This window comes from Buteo buteo, chromosome 7 (assembly GCF_964188355.1).
Source record: "Buteo buteo chromosome 7, bButBut1.hap1.1, whole genome shotgun sequence".
In the NCBI taxonomy this organism is placed as follows: Eukaryota; Metazoa; Chordata; class Aves; order Accipitriformes; family Accipitridae; genus Buteo; species Buteo buteo.
In genome coordinates, this window is record NC_134177.1 from 37,574,863 (window position 1) to 37,598,496 (window position 23,634).

The following is a 23,634-nucleotide window of genomic DNA, read 5'->3' on the forward strand; positions in this document are numbered from 1 at the left end:
CAGCTGAAGCCCAACCAGGCCGAATTCCAGCCAGGCCATAGCTTGCTGCTTTCCCAAAGCAGAGTTGTTTTAGTTATAAGAATAAAGATCCCCAAAAGCAGTTTAATTTTTGATACAGGAGGCTTGCTGTGTTTCCTGCTTAGTAACTGCACTTCAGTGGTGAACAAAGTGACTCTACACTAAGCCTATTACCAGCTTCAGGCTCTTTTTAACAACTCTATACAAATTTGTGTGCAAAGCATCTTACATGGCATCACTACATTGTTTTCCTATTGAGGGAAAAACCTGAATGATATTTATGTAAAAAAGGAACCCATATGACACTAGCATAATTCTAGGCCAGGGGAGTGTGAATGTAGACTATTACAATCCTTAGCCACGGCGAGGGGGGTGGTGTCCCTCCGAGATGTTGATTTACTTTTTTAACTGAAATGAAAGGGACAGACAAATTCCAGTTTTTCAGCAATAGCATCAATCACTAAACCTGTACCAGGCAGGTAACATTCCTGTTGAAAAGGACATGGACTGTTAAAATGAGAAAGGTCTATTTGTTCCTGTACCCCAGAGCAATCTGAGCATACCGAAAAAAACAGCGAAAAGAAAATACAAGGCTCAAACATGAAGCTTACATCTGCCTGCCTAATGTTATCTAGTGCCTGTGAATACAATGCATATGATAAACTACCTTATATAAACTGGAGAATGGAGTTAAAGGGTTGATTTAACAAAGAAAAAGAAGAATAAAGAGATATTACACCCTTTGCCAGTTACCCAAATCAACTACTAAAGCAAAGTTATAGAGACTGTCATATTTCAGACACTATAACCTCAATATTTCTCATACAGTTTGTGCAGCTCCAAGCACTTCATCAACATAAATTAAATAATTACAACAATGTGGTAGTTTTGTTTTTGAAGAACATGGTAAAACTTGAATAGCCCTTTATGCTTCTTCTGGAAGAGAGAACAGGAAGGATTAGAAGTGTAGCTCACAACCATAATGTTGGTACTCAGAACCACAAGTTACCCAAAAGGTTTAGGTGGTTCTTGATTCATGGTAACACTTGGGTTTGATATTGTGGTTGATTGCATCACATCACATTACACACACACACAAAACCAAAAAAACCCACAACAAAAAAACCCAAAAACTGTGCTTTCATCCTTGTCAGTTAAGAAACTACATTTGGGCACAAAAAGACTACTAAGAGTCTATAGCAGCAAGTAAAATAATGCATATCAAAGCAAACTGCAAGCTAACTATACAGAAACTGTTTCTGAGCTGACAGTGATTGCATGTTTTCTATCAGTCCCTAACAGAGCCACAGACACAGCCATGTCTTCTATCTTCTTTGGATATTGGTTAGAAGCACTTCATAATATTTAGAAATATTTATGTTGCCTTCCTGTATTTTAAAAAAATGTTGACCTAAAGTGTTAAGTGCATTGTGGGAACAGGGATATACTTTTTATTGATCCTTCGTAAAATATTTGTGCTTACTATCAGATCTCATCAAAGAAGCTGTTCAAACACTGAAGTGAAAGAGCTAACTCAACTTTGAAACGTTCCCTCCCACACAGAAGACCCAAACCCAAGAACAAATCCCACGCTCCGAGCTTTTATGGAACTTATTAGTGTCTTCGTCAGATCACAAGCAGTTCCTTCAATCAAAACACAATTTTTCAAAAGCTAAAAATGTTTCTCAGAGATGTATAGATATCAATATGTTTTGCTTTACATAATCACTTGAAATATAGACCTTTCTGGTTAATGCTGGGTATGGGGAAGAACAAGAGTTTTCTCATTTCAAGAACTACATTTTCAGGCCAGGCATGTTACAAAACTTAATTCCAGACAGCTCTCCCCCAAAACACCCATTTTCCCTTTACCACAAAAGCTTCATGAGCAGGTAGCTTAGATACATGAACAGAACAACTTCTGTATGAGGAACAACTTAAGTAGATGAGGACTTCTCTGGTGGGAAAGGAGACAGCAGGGGAGGGAGGGGGAGATTTGAAATCACATGAAGCATAAAGGAAAAGGTCAGCTCCTGTGAATTGCACAGTGTAAAAACTAGGGAGCATCAAGTGAAACTTCAGGGAAAGCACTAAAGACCACATAGAAATGGTAATTCACTATGCAGGTGTAATTCACCTCTGGAACTTCTTGCTGCAAGGCCCTGTGGGTGCTCGTAGCTTACGTAAGTTCAAAAACCAAGTAGATAAATTCACGTGGCTCAGGAAGGCTCTGAGTCACAGACAGCTGATACAGATGATTCTGAAGAACATCAGTATGAGCTTGCCTTGTTCCTATAGTCACCCCAGGTATCTATCACTTGCCTGTGCTGGAGACAGAGCACAAGCTTAAGGGACCTTTCATCTCTTCTAGTACAGTCCCATGTTGACGGTTCTCCTTCAGGGAAAACCAGTGGAAAATGCAGAGAGCTAAAGGTATTCAGGATAAAATATGTATTTCTTTGCTGACTTTTCAGATTAACAGCAACAGACTGAGGCAACAATTTTTTTTTTTTTTTTTAATTAGTTGGGTCAAAAGAAAATGGCTTGTCACAGTTAACCTTAACTGCTGCACAATGCGTGTCTGAGCACAAACACTACCCAGAATATCCAAGTGACTTTTAAAAGACTTTTATGGATATTCCACTCTCAAAGGATGCTGGATGAGATCAATGGACGCCAACCAAGATCATTATGTATGACTTACCTTGCCCATTTCCTTCCCTTCCTGCCTTTGAGGCTCTTTTAGTGCGCTGAATGTCTTTCTGGGGAATTTCATTTAATATCTTGGCAGCATACTCAATTCCTCCTGTCAGATCCTTGAGGCAGTCCTATAAATAAAGGGCAGAATGCTTTATTACTAGACTCAGCAAAAGAATTGTGCACAATGATGTCCTTACTCATACCACAAAGTTATTAAAATGTGCATACTGTTTCTGTGGTTCAGAGGCAAAGGGAGTCAAGCAATTGTAACTTAATAGCTTGAGTTCTCTCTTCCCCTAGATATATGCACAACACTTTGTATTTTGAATTCTGCTCCACATGAGCTGCCATCTCTGCCTCCTCTACTTCTGTTCACTCACACAGACCCACACCTCACTGCTCTTGCATGAACACATACTTCATTTGTGTTTAATACTGATACTGTAATTAGTAACAACTGCAAACTGTGCACTTCAAGTTTTAGCAAATGGCAGCCTGCTAGGAGACGCAGTGCTATGTTAAGGTTAGATCTCAGGACTCCTAATCAAGCTTTGTATTTCCAGCTGCCCCTAGCATGCAAGACACCTGGAAAGAAGTCACATAGGGTCCCCATTCTACATCCACTGAAACTTCTACAGCCTGTTGCTGTAGAACAGTGACCAAAAAACTTTGATTCAAAGTAAAATAGGAAGCAGGTCATTGCTAGATGTACTAATTTAAAACTAGCCTACTTCAAAAAGACTTCAAAGTACTTCGTAGTGTTAAAGAACAATCCATTTAGGGATGACTTACAAACACACATTGCAGCCAGACTCGTGATTTTATCATGATGCTCATCCTATTTGTGTGCACTATACCCAGGGGCTTACATGATAAGGAAGAATTTTAGTATTTACTTTTTTTTAAAAAAGAAGATATTTCCAACATGAGAAAGCACTAAAATAGGACCAAAACCTACCATTTCACCATTTGGGAATTATAGTCCTACAAATACTAACATCAAAAACTTAACCAGTTTTGAAGTGAGCAAAGTTGCTTAATGCATTTCCAGCATGATTCTCCCCAAGCATTAAAAGTACTTTCATTTTCCTATTTTAAGTGATCAAATAGCGTTTATTAAAAACTTAAAACTTGATGTCGTCTAGTAACAGATCTGCAAGAAAACAAAGTCCAAAAAGCATCAGCAGCATCTTACAGAGGTGCAGCAGTTTTAAGGTAAACACATTTACCCTACGAGCAGCTATTCACCTTTCTAAATAAACAGTATATATTCATCTACCTACAGGGAAACAAAAAAAGCTGGAAACAAGAGTATCCTCCACACTATTTCGGAGAGACATTACATTAAGAAATTAAGTTCAAAATAGTTTGTATTTGTTTAAGCCTTATAAAACTTTAGCAAAATATTATGTCCTGACAGTGATACCATGGAGCAAATGCTCCATATCAATCATTTATCAGCCTCTTCTGGGAGAGGGAGAAGGAAAGGAGACATGCTGCGCTTGAATGAGATTTTGCGAAGTTAATCCTTGTTACAGAGGAATGCACCAATCATCAAATTTGGTTCATTTTATGACAGAGCTACATACATTTCGCCCAAAGTGCAACCTTCTAGAATGGGCAGAAATTCCACTAGGCCACATCCTGATGGAAAATACCCACAAAGGACTGAACTGTCACTATATACACAAAGACAGCCTGCACGCACCTCTCCTTTTCTCTCCTATTCCAGTTTCTCTAGCAAGTAAGCTGCACAGGGTTAAGAGAATTACTCTTGCCCTTAACTCCTGTCCTCTTGACCGCACCTCCTCACCAAAATTGTTAAACTACAGAATTTTATGGGAGAAAAAACAAGATTCAACTGGCAATAAGTCCCACATCACTAACTAGAATATCTGTATTTCTGAATGTGGACTTAGAGAAGAACCATTTAATTAACTGCTGGGCTCATTTCTTGGCATGTGAGGGGGGCTGGATATCAATGCTTGCAACTGGTGTTCTGCAGTCACTACCCGTTCAGTTTCTGTTCACAGTGACTCTTAACCATGAAGCAGTGGGGAGATGTTATAAATGTTATTGCTAAGATGCCTGCTGGCATGGGGGGTGGGAGGGAATAAAAAAAAAAAAACACAAAACACCAACGTGTTGCAAAAGATGGACCTTCCAAAAGTCCTACAAAACATGTTTTTTTTTAGAGCTACCCTGCATTACTGTAGCAGCCCTTCTACTCAAAAGGAAAATGAATAACCTATCTTCCATTTACACCTGGTATCCTTCTAGATTTTAGTATAGTTGCACTTATGCTGACATGACTCAGTTCCACATAACCTGCACAGAATGAGGTCATGAAAGAACATTAGTATGACTTTTACTTTGGTCCACTTCCAACAATACAGTTACCAGTCATCTCTTATTGCAAATCTAACAAACAAAACTTATTTCTCAAATCCAATATTAATGTGGACTTCCTCTCTTATTAAAATGCCTGCATATGGAAGAACAAAGGTGTCAAATAGTAAAAATATTGCTGGTCTAGGGTCTTAGCTGATGCAGATCAGTATGACTACACTAGGCCTTATTCACTGTTTACTCAATAAAACTCATTCTGTTCAGATCAGTCATTGACTTTCTCAGTATACACCACAACATTCAGATCCTGAATTTTTAATAGGAGGTTTCCATGAGGACTTCAGTTTTAACAGAGTTTCATTAAAGAGTAGTAATACAGTTCAAGTAGACTTCACTTACGCGCATGGGCAGTTTTTGTCCCACAGAGCCATGGGGAACAGTAACAGTAGTAAGCACTATGACCAGTAATATGATTTCATCCATACTAATGCCAGAATCAGAAGAATGTGTGATTATTTCAGTAATACAAATAGCAGCTGCCATCCATTAACACAAAACAAAATGTGGGAAAATAAAAAGCACCATTACACATGGTTTCTAATTATTACAAGCCACACAGTAAACCTATGTAAAGTGACATCATTATTTGAATTGCATCCATATTAGTTTCATGTCTCTTATGTAGCTCTGTGGCAAAAAAAGGAGTGAACTGTATACTTCAGAGCAAAAAGAAAGATCTTTTCACTGGACATCTATTGATGGCACATGGAAACTGTGTTTTCTATTTATCTTGACAACAGCTACAGAAGAGTGTCTAAGGTATCAAGAAAAAAAAGTTTGTAAAATGACTTAATTTGTCTGAAAAGCCAAAAAATAACACAGATGCATCAAAATAAGTAATGCATCAGAAACAATTCAAAGATTCATTTAGCAAATGACAAATGCAAATATTAAATGTAAAAAAGTAGGATGTTTGCACAGTTCTAATATATATTTTCCCTTATATACACACACAATTCATATATATATGTTTTCATAGTCAAGAATTAAAACAGCAATGTGAGGTGGGCTGCCTTTCATACACATTAAGTAAAAAAGAAAAGCCTTTAAAATCATAAGCATGTATTTTTAAACACAAGCATGCAATAATAAGCCTTTGGAACAGGTAGCAATGTCAAACTCAGGGCTGGAATGTCATTACTGCTGGCAGGGTACTACTGCGAGGACACTCATGTATGCAGTGGTCCCACTGACACCATCAGGTGTTGTTTATGCATGATCCAAGCCTAGATGTCAATGCAAAACAGAAGGAGTCAGCAGGGAATATACCACCAAAGAAAGTGGTAAGAAGAAAAGGATTAGCTACATAGATACCAATCAAAATTAAACCATTTTTTCCTCTTCTTTTCCAAAGGAGAAGTTAAACACAAAACTCGATTCTACTGTAAACGGGAATGATCCTTCTATGAAAGAGTTGACATTTAGGCCTTAAACACACTTAAGAGAAACTTGAAATTAGACACACTTTCCTACAATATTCATATTTACAATCACAAAAAAAAAAAATCTTAACCCTCATGTTTAAAACAAATTTTGCTATGCTCTGCTAAAACATGGGCCCTTTTTGCAAGAGAAAGCCAACAGAAAAAATACACGTTTAAATACTTCTCATTTTTTAAAATTAGCTTACCGGCACATTACTTTTACTTTCAAAATCTGTATCCACTTTTGATTTGAACCACAGAACAGCTTTAAGGAGAAAGGTAACTCATAAAAAAAAGACTAGATATCTCTGAAACCGTTCTCAGAAAGCATTTGAGTACTTTCCCAGAGGCTTATTCTTCCACTGCATAAAGCAGCTAAACCTGCGGTGCCGAAACACTCTCTGCTTTTTGGACTAGATGCATCAATGTGCAAAGTAGTTCCACTGCTGGGGAATCAGACCGCATTTTAGGAAATCTGACAAATGTATTTCTTTGCTTCCCCTCTGTACCTGCTGATTTAGATTTCAAGGTGTGCAGATTTTAAAACTACATTTGTGCAGCACTTCAGGATACCACTGATACATGCTAATAACAAAGTGTATTAAAAACTCTACCACTTAAAAGAAGACTGTGTTAGACACACATCTGGGTTTACACCTCTAACAGTTTAGATGCAGATGCAAAACCAGAGAGCTTGGGTTAGTGAGAAATAGTACACTACAGCTACAGCAACAGACCATACTGCAGACACAGCTTTCCTCTCCTGTGAATTTGTAGTATATGGAACAAGAAAGCAGAGTGCTAGACCTTTACAAAAAGCTTACAAAATTGTTTAATCATAAGCTGTTCTACTAGATTACCCCAAACAATAAATATACATTCACTGATTTTGTGGAGTACACCCCATCAAATTTCCATGAAGAGTCAAGTCACAAGGTTGCTGTAAACATCCTTCACTCTTAGGTAAAACACCGCAACACATTAACTTGACTAATTTCCCCTTACCAAGACCACATTAACCTTCCATAATTATGAGATATACATTGACAAACATAAGAGACGAAACTAGCTTCAGTGCAGCGCACACGTTCATTGGAATCAAACTAGATAGAGTACTATCAGCTGTTAAACCTGGCTGGAGAACAACTGGTTGAATTATTTGTGAAAAACCAGTGCCATCTTGGGACACTTTCAGCTCCCTCTTTGTTAAAATTCACAAGAGTCCTCATTAAAGAGATGAAGGTGCATTAAATGAAGGCAGAAATTAGAGCTAATTTTAAATATGCACCAGTTTAACAGAACCTTGTAATCTGCTCAGGTGCATTACACTTGTGATTTCCTTAATGTTTCTTTAATGATTTTGGAAGGTAATTCTCTGTTGCATTGCAAACCAGTTTTGTTCAGACACATTCAAGTTTTCCCACAGTGGAGTAAGCAAGTTATCAAGAGAACTAATTAGCTTGACCTTCTGTTTGCCCAGTAATGAGAAATGCATCAAACAGGTCTCTCTTTTCATGTCTGAGTCTGTCAATTAAAGCTCAGGCTTTCTATTCATTGCATTGTCCTCAGGAATATTTACCACAAGCACAGCCAATATAAGCAATGCCCTATCCACTCACCTCTTCACACTACCAGGTAATAGCTTTGAATTTTCTTCAGTGGAGGAAAACAACAGCCATAAATGAAACTTCCTTTATGGAAGCCAGATAAAATCCTTCTGAATTCAGAGTTCCTTAGGCAAATTAAAAGCTATGGACTCAGACAATAATGGATGCTACAAGCAAGAACCACTCTCAAAAGACTAACCATATCCTGATTTATTAGGAAATTCAGGAATTGCTACATTTGAGTAAACTATAGATCCTGATTTCTCCAGCACTTGAATAGCACATTTTTGCAAATATAAGTCCTTAGCACATACATTCAACCTCCTTTTACAAATAAAGCAAGTCAGAGATAAACCATCAAACCTTCAAAAATCAAAGGCAAAGACCTGAGGACTAGCAGGAGCAGGGACTCTGATGTAAATTATCCCTCATGTTACTCAGACAAGCTCATAACAGTCAAGGTTACAGGGGAATGACAGGGGAATGAATTGAGGAAGGTTATTTTGGAGAGCAAATAAGGTGTCATGTGCCTTTTTTCTACTTTAAGATAACCCAGAAGTGACATATGTGAAATTCCAGCAATTTTTGCAAGACCCCTATATGATCACAGAAAATGGATTTTCAGACCTAATATAAGGCCTAAGCTTTCCATTCCACAGCCTCAGATATATACATTCATGACATCTTCCAGACATACTTTTACAAACAAACCCAACAACAGACCTCAACAGTTCCGCTGCTTAAGGCAACTTCTAGGTCTGCTGGATTCAAAATTCTCTACCCATTTCATACTGGCTATGCAAAACACTCCAGTTTTGCAGCCCTGATTACTCGTTTCATAAGTGTGCAACTGAACTGCAGGGAAGCCAAGGACCAGCTCTCCAAAGAGACTTGTTTCTTACAATGAAGAGCACCAGGTACCTAACCCATTTTGATCAGTGCCATCCATCACTGTGAATGAGGATCCTAAGCTAACCAAGTGCTCCATGGAGAAAGTCAGCACATCCAAGTGGTGTTCACAGCAACCTTCACACTGAGCTAAATGCCATCTAAATCACCTTTTTCAGACGGAGGTGTATCTTGTTTTCCTGCAGGAGTCCATCTTCCTCTTCTAGAGTTCACACACCTGACAACATCTTTGTGAGTTGTCCACTTGAAGATCTTTCTACTGAAAACCAGCCAGCTATCATTCTTCCCTCTGAAACATGGCTGATAGGGGATGTAGTGACATTCATCTTTCACCCAATGCCCTAGTGATCAGAACATGGGGCCAAGATGTAGGAAGTCCAATTTCAGTTTCCTCCTCTGCTTGGGGGAGGTTCAAAATTGCACCTTTCACTGCCCTACCACCCAGAAAACCCAGAGCCTTGGAACTCCCAGCCAGTCCTGGGCAGAAGATGATGCAGATTTAAGCTGGAGGCAGGCAGGTGGGGGAAATTAATTTTGAGTTTTCCATATGCAGGAGACTGCCCTAAATGCTAAACCACACATAAAAACATCACCATCTTTTCACCCCTCATTTTCTTCAGTTTTGAACTGACTTTTGATTGATCTTGTAGTATGCATTAATATGTTTAAAAAATATCCCACAAGATGTCCCTTGGATATAGAAAGGCTGCAAGCATCTTAGTAGAGGACTCATGAGGCAGAGACGAAAGGCACTGTGCTATTCCCTAGGCAGTCCAGAGTACATGCCCACGTGGGGCCTTGCGGCAACTCCCTGATGACAGCAGATGCCTGCAGCCTAACAGAGTGGGTTTATAAGGACTGTGCTTCCAGGCTTAGATACCTGAATTCTGCCTACATCCTAGTGTCAGCACCTTAAAGCTTTTGGGGACTGCTTCTCAAGCAATTCCTAACAGATATAAGAGGCCAAAACCCAGTGTTCTGAGTCCCAACCTCAATCCTATTCTACTTGTCAAGAACTAGCCCACTTCTGTAAATCTGCACCTCTATTACTTCCTGAAAGAAAAAAGGTTTATCATAAATCACTTCAGTTTCCAGCAGCTTTTGGCAGCAGTCAGTCTTAGCTGATCAGATATTATTTGCTGTGCAGTAAGAATACACCAAAGTTTGGACAATAATATCAGGCATCAGAATTCAACTGCTGTTCAACCAGCTGAATTAGGAGCAATGCCTTGTGGGTAAAGCACTGCCTGCAAACTGAGTTTCTTTTCCAATTCTTCCTTAGAACATGCTTTTAAACCTCAGGGAGGCCATCAGTTCCTCTTTCTCAGACCATTTCTCCAGCTGGTAAACAGAGATAAATATAATCTCTGTTACAGCATGCTTTGAGAACTACATAATAGTAAGATTATGTCAGTACTAAGGGGTAATCAGCACCTCATAGTAGATGACACTCCTTCAAAGCATTGGCAAAGAACCACTGCACTTCAATTTTAAAACAAAAACAAACCAGGTAATTCGCAAAGAGAGTAGCTGCCAGCCAAGCATCTTGTTTTCTCAGTCACAGTTTTATGTAACCATCATGAAATCTGTTGGTCCAAATTCCCTGTTCTCTTAATTTTCAATCGTTTGCTCTCTTGGGCATTATGCCACCAAAGACCTGATGCTGACTACTCAGGAACCACAGCAGAACATACTACAAAGTCAGAAGCAACCCTGAGCCCTTAAACTTTTTTTTTTTTTTTTTTGCTCATGTCAAAACATGAAAACCAAAAGTCCTTTACCTTGCAAAAGAAACAACTCAGTAGATGGGGAAAATACAACACAGAAGAATGTTCTTGGTTTATAATTAGAAGGTAGTATCTTAGAGAAACATGTTATAGGGGCACCTGTCAACATGATGCAGCCTTCACCCTCATGGACATTATCCACATCATGTAATGAGAACAGACAACCAGGACAGCTAGGTCAGCATGCTGGTAGCCGACATGTTTGATAGGCAACTGCATTCACATGGCATTGTGCAAGTTAACATGAGGAGACTAAGGGGAAGTTTTCCTTTCACAGTTCTCACCCATTTTGAACTAGAAACTACTTGGCAGTATTTATATGATGTGGGAAGGAAACAAAATAGAAACTGGAAACTTTAAGATTATAGTACCCATAACGTTAGCTGCATAATCGAATGGCAAAACTAACTCATTTATTACATCAGTATTTCTTTCTTAGTACCATAAATTAAGCATATTTTTTGGCAGTTCTCCCTTGCCAGGAACAATTCTTTTATTCATGAACCTGCTCATTTTAAGGGCTGAGTCTTTAGAGCCCATTAGAAAAACATCATCAACACATTTTGTTTTTTTAATGCAAGGAAAGAAACGTTAAGCAAGCTGCCGTTCTCATTTTTCAAAATAAATCTGTTCTTCTCTCCCACAGTTATACACTAGTACATAAAACATTGATTTCAGCAGAGTTACTTCTGATTTACATAGCTGTGGAAGCAGAGTCACAAACCCATAGCATACGTAAAGATATTTCTGTAGTGTCTCCTTATGTTGCTGAGTCGGCATGCATCTAACCTAGGACAGCCAAGGAATTTAAAGTGCTATTATGCTGCAAAGGGAAAACGTGCCTTGTTTCCTAGGCTAAGGATTATTATTCATATTGCCACAGTGCCCTTAGAGCAAGACCCTATGTGCTAGTTGCTGTACATATCTCAAGACAGAACACTTTCTGAATATTTACCACCTAAACAGATAACAACAAAACTAAAGCAAGGAAGCTGAGACAGAAACCTCCATGAGGGCTTCCTCAAGGTCTCCCAGAGCACCTGTGACAGGTGTAAGTGCAGCTCAGGGCCACAGGACTGTATTTCCTCTCCACTTGAACTCCCTCTGAACAGGACAGTGCTTTCTGGTACAACTTGGTATTGTTCTTCTGAACTACAACACAGATACAGCCTTAATTTTTTAGCATGATACATTAAAACATCTCATACTTTAATCTCTTAACATATTTGTGGGGAAATGACCTTCACAGAAAAAAAAACCACAGTAATTCTTTACGTCACAAGTCCATAGATATCAATACGTGCTGGTATTATAGCGCTCTCCTTTTAATGACAAATGGGGAAGGGTGGTGGAAATCAAAAGACACACAACCTGTCATTCGAAGGTCTAGGTCAAAAAAAAAAAAAAAAAAAAAGTGGGTTTCTCCATGGTGATTTCACAATCTTTGTATATGTAGGCAGCTTTCCTGTAGACAGGAAGTATTCTTCCGCAAGTGCTTGGGTCAAACAGATTCAATAAGGCATTACAATTTATCAAGTACTTTTACAAAGCAATTTTCTAGGTATTCATAGAGCTCCTGCCTAAAAACACAGACACTCCAGTTGGTTAGGCACATTATTAAAACATCTAGCTCCAGTACTTTGGTCAGTTATTGACTTTACACCAACCAAAATTTATTATCACTATTTGTTCATGACTTGCATGTCTTTACCAAAAAAAAAATACAAATATGAATAATTCAGTTCTCATTTCATGCTAACAGTACATTAATTTATTCATCAATTAGTCACAGACGAAAAGCAGAAGAAAAATATTCCTTAGCACTCCCAGTGCCAGATTTCAACCTGAAATAAAACAGTTCTCAGACATCTCAGAGGCTACATATTTTAACAGATGCCATCATTTTTGCCAGCAGCCTTAGCTTCAAAGGTGGCACTTGCATTCGTACTATCCTCCAACATACCAGCACAAAACAAATTCCGTACTTCCAGCTCCAATAGTATGATAAAGATATATACTCCCACCTCCTCCTCTTTCCCTATTTATCGTGCAGGCAGTCTGGTTCGTCTTGCATAAAGCTGGGAGCAAAGTGAGTGTGGAAATTCCAGCTGGCTTAGTACTTGCACCAAGAACACAGGTTGTTCAAAACCAGACCTTCCCTTCAAGTCTAGCAAATACGTAGCATCAGGGCACTGGCAACCTATCTTCTATTGTATTCTTTTTGTATGACAGATTTTTCATGGATCAATGGCTGTATTAAACAAATATTTTAATTAGGAGATAATGCACTCCACTCCATGAGATGTTAGACTTGGAGGTCTGTGTCCAGCTGGACATCTGACCAGCTATAGGCTCCAGTCCTTTGCTTATCTTGGACATTGGACTGCAGTTCTTTAATGGCAGAGAAGTTTCCCTGGGTATATTCTGTGCAGTGCCCAGAGTAACGAATATCCAAGTTCCACTGGAATCTCAAAGTATCAGTGTCACACAAATAACAAACTAGAGTTTAAACTGGAAACAGTCTAATAAACCATGAATTTTACATAGCAGTTTGTAGCTTAGAGACTGCCTTTCCTAATAAAGTTAGCTGACACAAAATAATTTAGCTTTGTGTTCTACAACTTTTATTCTTAAGAAAAAAAAGAAAGTAAAACATGAAGAGTTTGCAGCCAATTCACTGATATTCCCCTACCACAAAGCAGGTATGTCATATGAACTTAGTTAAACCGAACTGACACATAGTTCTCAAAGCTGGATGACTGCAACCTCTCCTTCCACATGTGTGGTAGTGACATAGCTAGTATCACCACTGCATTTTTCCCCTCTAAAAGGGAAGGGTAACCAAAATGAAATTTCTGCTAGAACTGATCCTTACAAGCACTACCTGAACAGACACAGGAGAGAGGAAAGTCTAATTCACATCTCTGTCTACCTCCTGATTCAGGTCACAGGAGGCAAGTCTGACTTTTTCCACGTCTGATAGAAGAAGCTCAACAGACAAATGTGCCATAGCTCCCAAGGAGGAGATGCCTAGCAAAGTTAGTGCAAAAGTTCAGCAAAGTCATTGCTGCCTAGTTCTTTGTCCTGTTTTGCTGCCCGACTTGGACAAAGAATATTTTTTCTTTATCTCCTGCCTGATTTATGTTTACATATATGTACAACAGAAACCCATGTTACCCTTTTGTAATTAGGCACTGCGCAGCCACCTGCCACACTGTCTGTGCTCCAACAACTCAGCATGTGTTTGTATAACCGAGGTAGAGAAATCACTGGAATGCTGCACGGGGTGACAAACTGCAGTAAATATCTTATAGGGAGGCAGTCTGTTTACTTACATCTTGGATATAAAACTCTACATGAAAATCAAAAAAAAATACCTAGTGGCAGACAAAAGGAGATAGGCAATGTTCTTCTTCCCTGGTATTTTCTAGACTTGTTTTCTACCTTATTTTACCTAGGATATAACAGTTTGTTTTAGGGTGTTTTCAAGGATTTTCGAGAAGGTAAACACACATACACTGACTATAAGGGAAAAAGTAAGTGTTTTATTAACTATAGTCATGTATTACACTAAGCGTATCTTACAAAGAAAAAGCAAAAAAAAACCACAAAACAATTAACATATCGACCTAAGGATTGTGAAGAAGATGAATCATCCGTATATTCTTGTGTTGTCTTGCGCCGCAAATCCAGGTGTCAGTTTTACATGGGTGTCCCCACGGAGGTAACGGTGACTTTGCTGCATACTAGTCTACTGTTCTTTGGAAAACCCTGGTACTTTATACATTTGTGGAGGAACGGGTGTCGACACTCGCGGTCAATGAGTGTCGAAACACACCTCAATTGTAACATAGAGACCCTATGGCATATGCGCCCACTGGCCAGGCACACTGCACATGCCATAGCCATCCCTTCTATTGGTTCATGGGTTCTGTGCACGTGGTAAATTACTATAATTCATCAGTCATGTCTACTATGCTCTAACCAATAGTAGGACTTTTGCAAGGTAAGTAAAATTGTGTGGTGTCTTGTATTCCTCCATTATTGTACATACTATCTCCCTTAACATTGCTCTACTTTCTTATCTCCATGGTCAGCATTTCAAACAATAGACAATAAACTACCTGTTTTCTGTGCTGTGTTTTTTAGTTATCTATTTCTTACTCAGTGTTCATCCACAGACCAAAATTCCATCTTTTAACCCTTCTGTACACATGCTACCGCATGGTCCGTGGTTGGAACACAATGGTATTCTATCATTCATATGGCATGTTGTTGTAGCAAAATATCAATCAGTTGGATAATACAGGGGGCAAAATACATAATGCATAAGAACACAAGACATACTAAAGTCAAACTTAAAATAAGTTGTTGTAGTCACGGCCACTCCCATGTCCACCCCGCAAAGGGTTTCTAACCTGTTTGTTTGACAAGTTGGTGATTCAGTCTTTGTAGCTCCTGTATTTGTGCATGAATAGATGTAGAGTGGTCACTCAGGTTCATGTAACAGAGTCTATCAAAGTCTTGGTAGTCATGTCCATGAGCAAGTAATAAGAAGTTAATAGCAGCTCTATTTTGTAATGTGGCATGTCTAACATAATTTACATCTAATAATAAATCAGATAATGTTAAACTAGTGGAGTTACTATATTTGGCTAGCTAACATCCCAGTTTCTTTAGCTGAGATAGGGTTGCAGCACTTGTTACGCCATGTGTAAACACAGATGCTGTGATAGTTCATGGGGCATTCCAAAACTCCACATTATTCTTATAGTTGGGATCAAATGTATGTATTTCCTGTGTCTTTCGAGAACAATTTCTCTGTTTCCAGATAGCAAGAGTGACATTCGGGGTTAACAAGATGAGTCACCCCAGGGTACATGGCTCACCTTTGATTGCTCATGGTACTTCTAGCCAGGCTCAGTTACTACATATCAAAAACAGTCCCGGTGGTAAAGACATATGTGTGGAAAAACTCTTTGTAACACCCTCGGAGTGGGTGTTACGCCAGAGTGATGTGTTGGAATATCTTGGAAAAGTGGCATTAACCTACCATGATACACTCTATCAGTGTAATTAAAATAGGTACACTGGTCTGTATTCAGGGACTCCAGAGTCTGCAGTTCCTGGGGTGGCAATGAAAGTGGATGTCCAATTTGTGGAAACCAAGCATTCCAGTTCATTGGATTTATAACTGGTTGTATGGTAGCTGTTGACAGATCTTCAAACTCCATTGATGACAGTAGAATCCCTATTAGACATGTGAGAAAGGCATTATTTGATGATGTTGTACTGAGACACAAGGAATTTTGTCTGGTTACATTAGCCAGGGTCACCCAGACATTTTCCTTGGGTTGCGGCAGTATCCATGACTGCATCCGTCTGTGAACACAAGTGGGAGGGAAAACATAGTCCATATCCTATTCCTGCCGCGTTAAGTATTGTGTTGGCACACGCTGCCACACAGATTCTCCCTGCACCACGATAGTTACAGTTTGTGAGTCATCAGCTGCTGTAACTTTGGCTGTGACTGGTTGTCCTAACGGTGGCTGATACCATACCCACGCCTCAGCGAACCACCGTGTGGTCTCTGTAGTTGGTGGTGTATTTAGAAGATCATATACCAATACCCATGGGGTAGCAGGGTAAGATTACTGTCCACGAGGAAGTATTTTTAATTTCAAGTATGAGTGGGTTTTTTTCCAGATTCCTGAGTCAGATTCAGTAACACTAGGCCCCGGGCTAAGAGCTCTGGGGTTGAGCACAATAAACATAGCCAGTTGCCAGAGGCTGGACACAGTGTGACATCAGTACGGAACCACTGTGTCCCTTGGCTAGCCATGGTTATATCTGTAATACTTTGCACAGCATATTTACCGTCCCGGGGTGTAGCTGTGAAGGTCGTCCCTTGTAGAATGGATATTCCTGGATTTGCAACCTTTGTGGTTCTGATCTGCCCTTGCTTCATGTGCAGGATGGGGGTTGAGCTCTGGTTAATGATATGGTTATTTAAGATGCGTATTGCTTCAGTTAGATGGTCTACTCACCCAGTGAACGTATCACCTTCCAAGTGTTTCAGCTGCTCTTTCAATAATCCATTAGTGTGCGCTATTAATCCTGCCCCCTGAGGGTGGTAAGGAAGATGCCATGTCGCTGCGATTCCTTGATCGCTGGTCACTGGTCCACTGTGTTACTCTGGTGCTTTTGAATGCATCCTGTTGTCAGATTGGATCTCTACAGGGGTACCATAATAGAGCTCTATCAGCTCTAAGCATTTAATCGTGGTAGGTGTATTGTTATAGCAGTTAGGAACTGCTATTACTAGTCTTGAGTATATGTCTACAGCTACACAGATATAGCATTGTCACTTGTATTCTCGCAAAGATCCAACATAGTTAATCTGACATACTTCACCCCCAGATGTGCTTCACCATATGCGTCCCACTGGCTGGTCTAAATAAGGATGTCTTTTTAGCAGTTGGCAGGTTTCACATTGAGTAATACGTGTTTGGATATCTTTTACTGAAAGTTGTACTCCCCAGGTCTTGGCCCATGGTATGGTGGCATCCCTTTCTCCATGACCGGTCTTTTCATGGGTCCACCATGCCAATGTAGCATTACTCTGTTCCTCTTGTTTTACGGACTGGATCTTTGTGAGAGCATCAGCTTGTGTGTTTCCTAAATGTGTTTCAGATTGTTCTTTCGTGTGTGCGTCCACATGAAATATGCGGACATCCCTGTCCTAGAGGAGAGCCTAAATACGCTGTCAGCAACTCCCCCCCCCCCCCCCCCCTTAAATATGTTATCACAGAGGCACTGCCACTATCGTTGGTTGGCTCAGCCTTGGCCAGCGGCAGGCCTGTCTTAGAGTCAGTTGGTATTGGCTCTGTCGGACACAGGGGAAGCTTCTAGCAGCTTCTCACAGAAGCCTTTCTGTAACTGCCCCCCCACCCCCTCAAAAAAACCCTTGCTACACAAAACCAATACACAGTTTTAAAATAAAAAAGTGTATTTTTCAGTCTGTGGACACTGTGAACCTATCATGACTCTGTGAGGGTGTTTACATCTATATTTTATAAATAAACAGTGAAACCAAATACAATTTTCCAGACTGATCCTTGATATGGAAGTGCTCAACTTGAGGAACATTAGAGAGGTCTTATTTTCAGCATACTCAGGGAGGGGAGGAGGAACCACGCCCTCTCATAAGCATGTTCAATAAGCCCCAGAAATCGCTGTCTGTCCTGAAAGCAGGCTTGCATATTATGTCCACTCAGGCATTACTGAAACATCAGAGACCACTTGTGTGCTTTACTAGACATTTTCTGATCTGGAGCAAAAGCCAGAACTGCTGAAACGACCTTACTCACACCGAAATCAGTGAATCCCTAAGAAATCAGGAAGATTTGAGCACCTGAACAACATTAAAGCTTTGGCCTCAATTCCACAATTTTGCACAGAGCTAAGGTGACAGCCTGTGCAAGTGTTTCATAATCAGGTAACCCTTATAACCAATTTTTTTAAAAACCATATTGGGTATTTTCATCATATATGCAAGCACATATCCATTTTGTATTTGGGGACAGCAAACAGGAGCTGAACTCACAGATTTCCAGTCTCCAACATGACACTTATATTTTCCCAGCATGTTGCATATTTGTTCCTACTAACTCCCTAGGCTAAACGCACAGCAATTTCATTGGAAATTGGATCAGACCCTTAATACCAAAAGCCGCCTTCAGTGAAGGGTGCATATTGCTACTGGTTGGCAACATCTGGTCCTGAACAGCATCATTTACAAAAAAATTAGAGAGATTAATTCTGTAAGAAAGGACATTTGATCTCACTCTGCATCAGAACAAAAGCTAAAAACACATGAAAAAGCAGAATAGAAGCCTGAATTCTCCTGGATAAGGCACTGACCCGGAACATGGGAAATCCAATTTCACTGGCTGCTTTCACCCACATGAAGTAGGGTTTTGAACCAGCTTTCCCCAGCATTTGAGCAAGAACACTGGCCTAGCAGCTATTGCTCTAGGTTGGACAATTTTTTTCAACATGGAAAAAAAACCCCACCACCAAAAAACCAAGCCACACCACTCTAAAGCTTAACTCACACACACCAACCCCCCAAATCTCTCATCAGACTGGAGACCATTCAGCTTTAAAATTACCACCATGTTCAAGTAACAGTTACACCCCGTATGCAAACATATCCACTACACCCCTCCAAGTACTGCACTTCCACGTGAGGGATCTTATCAGCCCTGTAGCAAAAAGTGCATTGTCCTTTGTCACTTCCATTTTCATTATGCATCTGTCTATCAATCCATTCAAAGACTGAGTTCCTTCATAGATGAAAACAGCCTCTCTTTTCTGGCTGAAGAGCAAATAGCCTATCTAGGACACTAACAAAAAAAACTTCAAATCATCTATTATATGCAAGTGGTTTGTCTTCATAAAACAGTCCTAGTGCAACAGATTGCCCCAACATTCATTTTCTCTATACTGCTTCTAACTAGTCAAGTCAGAGAGTGCGAAGCGTTTCTGAATGTGGCAAGTAACAACAAACAATGCCCAAAGAGGAGAGGAGGCTAAGATAGATTGCATACTTGTAAGAAAAATAAAGAACAAACAACTGTTTACAATACCTCCTGTACAATAACTGCACCTACAGTGCATCTGACCAAAGAAAAAAGGGAACCTGCAACAACTGCCAATCACATGCATATTCCCATAAGTGCTGTTTCCCAACGCAGCTTCAACAACGTTCAGTATTAGCTTACAAACTCCCAGCATCTCCTTCCCTACCAAATGCAAACCATAACCCAAATAGCACTTCAACTCTTCCATGTGGATCCAATGATCTCCCCTCATCACCAGTATTTCGATATTCTTTAGCACAAAAAAATGTGGATAAATATTGAATTGGAAAAGAAAAGTTTCTTATAGAGAAGTCACAGGCCTGTATATAACCTGGCAAGCGCTTGCATCATGCACGATTTGTAAATGATGTGCCACTCCAAGGCAGTCTTTGTAATAAAATACATGCATCACAAAAGCAAGAGCTCTCTCCTGTGACAAGGCTCATGAAGATTCTCACCCACCCCTCTGAAAAAAAACAAAACAACTAAACAAGCATGGAAGAAGGTGATCAGCACCTCATCCAGCACATGTAAAGACTCTGTTTCAGTTTGCTTACATAAACCCTAAAGGACTGCAAGTAATTGCAGTGTCACCATAGGCAACAGAAAGTTCACAGGGTTTTAAAACACAACCATGCAGACAGGACATCAGTTACAGGATAGCTAAAACTTGAGTAATAAGCTCCAGGAAGATGACAAGCTCAAAGGTATTAAGATGACAGTTTTAGACACAACTATTATTCAAATAGCTTTCTCCCACTGAGGGAAATTTATTAGCACTTCCAGTGTGATCGTAGCAATATGTAAATTGGACTGTTCAAATGAGAATACATGGTGACGATGTGTGGTATGAGTCACCAACTAAGAATTGGAAGTAGGGATGAAAATGATGCGATTACTGAAGGCCTTGGTTTAACAGACTGAGCAAGATGTAGTACGTCAAAAAACCCTCTAGAATATAGTTGCTCAATAATAATAAAGCATCTGTCTTAAGTACTGATACAGTATATCAAAAACAGGTTATTAGAGAGAGACATAAAAAGACAGGAAAAATAGATCAGTCTTATGGTCAACAAAATACAGATTCTACAAGCAGTACAATTTAAAAGAACTATCAGATTCATGTTTCTAAATGGTCACTGTTTCATCTGTATTGCTGTTCAGATGTGAAGAGCCATTTAAAAAGGGCAAGTGATTATACATTTGAGAAAAACAGACAGGCAACGTTAGCCAGCACTACACGACCACACAGATCATTGGGCTCCATTTATTTACTCTTTTAAAACACACTCTTTTTTTTTTTTTAAATCTTCTACGAGGGAAAAGGGCAGAGTTATCTTACAAAGCAAGTCCACTTTCACATGACTAAGAGTTAACACACACAGTATGAGAAAGCATGTTTAACATCCTTCAAATTTTAATGCAGATGAAATAAAGTCATAACCATGCGGGGACTATGAGATGCTCTCCTGTTACTTAACAAATCTCTATTGTCATAAAGTGCCAACTATTCTTGACTTCAGAACAGCCTCACAATCACCTCTGATACCTTGTCCCTGTATCAGTATCTGACCTTACACACAAGACCAAGTGCTGATCACCACTGTTGTACCTGTATATGAACAGGAATCACATTGAACACAAGCTGCCACAAAGCTACTGCTGAACTGGACAGATATTTAACTGTATAGATACTTAAAGACACCCAACAGCCAGGCAATTGTAACCACAAGGAAAATGCATTGCAAAAATCCAGTAGGAGTTGCAAAACAGATACTGTACAGATTACAAAACACAGTTTATATCTTGCAGAAACACTCACTTTACAGGCAAGAACAAATATCTTTAAAAAAGTGGAAGAGGCATGCTAGAGTACTATCAAGCCACCTCAGTCAACAAAAAAACCACCAGATTTTAAGTTACAGTGAGAAAATACAGACACCTCTCACCAGTTACTCCATGACTATCACCATTTCTGCTGGATGCATCCCTCATCATCTAGGTCACATTTCAGCTGGCCACTTTTGACCCATATGTGTGTGTTAACAACACATGGATGAAGCAAAACAAATCAAGTGGAGTTTTACAGCATTCAAATACACTGTTGTTCAGATCCCTTCATAGCTTTGAACAACAGGGATGCCAACATGGGTTTCTATCCCACCACAGGAGAGTTAATCCTCAAGGCAGATAAGCAATCACACAGAAACTTTCCAGTTCTCAGAGGATGAAAAACAGAAACACTTAAGGGCATCTAACCTATCCTTGCCAGGGTCCAACAGACATATCACTTTCCTGTCACCGGCATCAAGATCAAGCCTGCAGGCTGAGAATCAGCATTGATTGGTCTGTCCCCACAACAGACAAGGGTATGTGCACCACAAATCTCTCTGGCAAGCTTAGCATCCACCTGGATCCACTACAGGAAGGGAGGAGCTCAAATAATCCACCTGCAAGTGGCTCACTGAACAGCTATTCACAATAACTGGAAGTGACAACAACAGTTGTGCAGTAAATAACATATCTTTCCTTAAGATGAGAGGGACTAGATATCTTTTGGAGTAAAGCTTGCACTGCACTTACTTTAAAATCTGTATCTAAACACAGAAAGCTATTGAGATGTTTGAATGATTGTGCCTGTATTGGGTCTGGCTGAGATGGAGTTAATACTCCCCACAGCAGCCCTCATAGCACTGTGCCCTGCATCAGTAGCTAGAAAGGTGTTGATAGCACACCAGTGTTTTGGCTACTGCTGAGCAGTGCTGGCACAGCATCAAGGCTGTCTCCCCAACATTTTTGCCCTCCCCTCAATGGCAGGCTGGGGCAGGGCAAGATCTTGGGAGGGGACACAATCAGGACAGCTGACCTGAACTAACCAAACAGATATTCCATACCATATGACGTCAGCTCAGATATAAAAGCTAAGTAAAGGGAGACAGAGGGGGGAGCATTTTTGTCTTCCGGAGCAACCACTACGCGTACTGAAGCCCTGCTTCCCGAGAAGTGGCTAGACATCGCCTGCTGATGGGAAGTAGAGAATAACATCATCTGTTTTTTTCTTTGCTTTCGCACGCGCGACCTTTGCTATCACTGTATTAAACTGTCCTTATCTTGACCCACGAGCCTTCTGTTATATTTTCTTCCCCCCCAGCTGAGGAGGGGGAGTGATAGAGCGGCTTTGGTGGGCACCTGGCCTCCAACCAGGGTCAACCCACCACAGTCCTTTTTGGCGCCCAACGTGGGGCACGACAACGGCAGTTTTGCATTAAGCGTTCTATAGCTAGTTATTAAGTGGCAAGCTCCTGTGCAGGTCACCGAGCTTGTTAGCTGCTTGCTTATCTCTAGCTTGCTGAGTTTGGGAACATGTTAATGCAAATAATGGCTGCGTGCTTTGTCCTGGCACTGATGGCTCTGTTGTGCTGTGGGAGCTATCTTGTGGGGAGAACGAAGGAACGCGGGAACGTGCTAATACAAATAATGTCTATGTGTTTTGTCCTGGCGCTGATGGTTTTGCTGTGTTGTGGGAGCTATCTTGTGGAGGAGATGAGAGAACACATCTCCCTCTCCCTACCAGGCATTGATGTGAATGGTTTTATTATGCAGGCTCCCGAGGTCCTTGTTCACCCTTATGTGAGCTGTTTAATACTAATAATTAATACTGGTGGCATATTATGGGTATTGTGGAATCTGGTCTCATCCTGGTATAAGAGAAGGCAAGTTTTAGGTGAGGCAATACTGAAATGTGCCCTCAAGCGACCGGTCCCTGGGTGGCAGGGTATATGGAAGGATTTGGGCAGATTCCTAGGACGGTTATCACCTCCCATAACCTGGGACTTTACATCTGAACAGGCAAGTAACCCTGGCAAACTGACACGCCACCTGATAGAAGGGTGCCTTGCTTATCCCAATGAGAACCAGCAGCTTCTTGCACTGTACTGGGGCCTGGCCTATGCCTACCGAGCCATAGTTCAACACTGTCAGAGGACCATGGTTGAGGCAGGGACCCAGACTGTATCTGAGGACACCATGCTCGAGATAGGGACCCAAACAACAACAACTACAGTAATTGCCCCAGTAGTGAAAAGGAAGCAGTGGACAAGGAGATCAACGGGTCCATACCATCGATTAGTGAGGG